This window comes from Dasypus novemcinctus (assembly GCF_030445035.2).
Source record: "Dasypus novemcinctus isolate mDasNov1 chromosome 8 unlocalized genomic scaffold, mDasNov1.1.hap2 SUPER_8_unloc_1, whole genome shotgun sequence".
NCBI lineage: Eukaryota > Metazoa > Chordata > Mammalia > Cingulata > Dasypodidae > Dasypus > Dasypus novemcinctus.
The window spans coordinates 1,069,284-1,070,909 of NW_026688123.1; the positions used below are offsets into that span (position 1 = coordinate 1,069,284).

At 42.3% G+C, this 1,626-nt stretch overlaps 1 pseudogene; it reads right to left on the reverse strand.

Annotated features, from left to right (window-relative positions):
- Positions 1 to 582: 582 nt before the first annotated feature.
- LOC101424107 (RNA-binding protein with serine-rich domain 1-like) lies at positions 583 to 1,316 on the reverse strand (annotated as a pseudogene).
- Positions 1,317 to 1,626: the final 310 nt, after the last annotated feature.

Consider the following 1,626-nt stretch of genomic DNA (forward strand, 5'->3'; position numbering starts at 1 on the left):
TGGGTGGTACAGTTCTCTAGGTTTTGAAAATAATTTCTTGTATTCTCCATGACAGTATCACACAGAATAGTTTCAATGCCAGACTATGCCCTGTGTTCTGTCTATTCATCTCTCCGCCTGTCTCCCTTAACCCCTGGCAACCCCTGATCTCTTTCCTGTCACTATAGTTTTGCTTCTTCCAGAACGCCAAGCAGTTGGAATCATATAGTATCCAGCTTTTCAGACTAGCTTCTCACACTTAGAAATTTGCATTTAAGATTCCGCCATATTTTTTTGTGGCTTGATAGCTCACTTCTTTTTCTTTATAGACAATAATCCCTTGTAAGTATGTATCACAGTTTATCCATCCATCAATTGAAGGACATCTTGGTTGCTTCCAATTTTTGTCAATAATGAATAAAATCTCTATAAACATAAGTGTGCAGCTTTTCTGTGGGCATAGTTTTCAACTCATTTGGGTAAATGTTTTAATTCTAAAAATGACCCTTTACTTCCTCTCACAAAGTCATTAGTAAAATATGAAGGCCCTGAGGAGTTAGAGCTGGAGCAGTTTCTGTGGTTGAGACAGCTAGCAGACAGGGATCACTGGTGCACAGGAGACCTGCCCCTAGGAGAGCAGGACCTTCTCCTCATCCATGGGGTGACCTGAACCACACAGGAGGTGGTGGCAGCACCTTGGAGTCCAGGGGCCAGCACAGCAGTGGCAGTGATTGCCTGGCCATCTATTTGTCCTCCATTCTACTTGTTTCAGCTCCTTCCTAACTTCATTCTCAAACTCAACGTAAGTATAGCCTTTGGATAGGTGGTGAAGCATCCTTTACACCACAATGTCAATTATTTTAATTTTCCCATAAGTGTAAAATATCTCCATGATGTAATCCATGAACACAATCCTGGTGAGCCTCCCAAAGTACACTTTGGTGGGTTTAGGGGAAGGACTCTGCCTTTTTCTTTCCTTGTCATCTCATTTAGGGGGGTTGGATTTGGGGCAGGAATGCTACTTATTGTCATGGATACACCAGAAGGTCTCAGAGAACCCAAGGAGTTTTGGGAGCTAGAGAGGCAAGATTTGCTGGAACTGCCTGAGTGGCTTGAGGCTTAAGAGTTGCTGAAACCACTGCTCAGTCCTGTGCTGGTGCTGGAGCAAGAACTGGGGGTATAGCTGAGAGAAACCTGGTGCTGCCTCTCCCATGGAAGCACTGTGACTCTTGAGGTTTATCCCTGCCAAGATCCTTCACACTGCACTCCTTGGTGGTCCCATTATCTTTAGAAGACTTATCAAAGCAGTGTTTACCTTTGATAGTAGAAGGAGCCATCTTCCTGCCCATAACTTCTGTTCTCCTCAGCTGCCAAGGATGGTGCTGCTCTAAATTTCTGTTTATTTTTTTAAATTTTTATAGTACCCATCCCAGTGGGTATAAAATGATACCACATTATGATATTGATTATCATTCCCTAATAACTAGTGATGCTGAGCATCTTTTCATGTGCTTTTTTAGCCATTTGTATTTCACCTTTTGAAGAATGCCTGTTCAAGCCTTTTGCCCCTTTTTTTTGCCCAAATTTATTTTTATTTTGCATACATAGGAATAAGGATCCTATCAAAGGAGACTAGAAGGAGGAAAG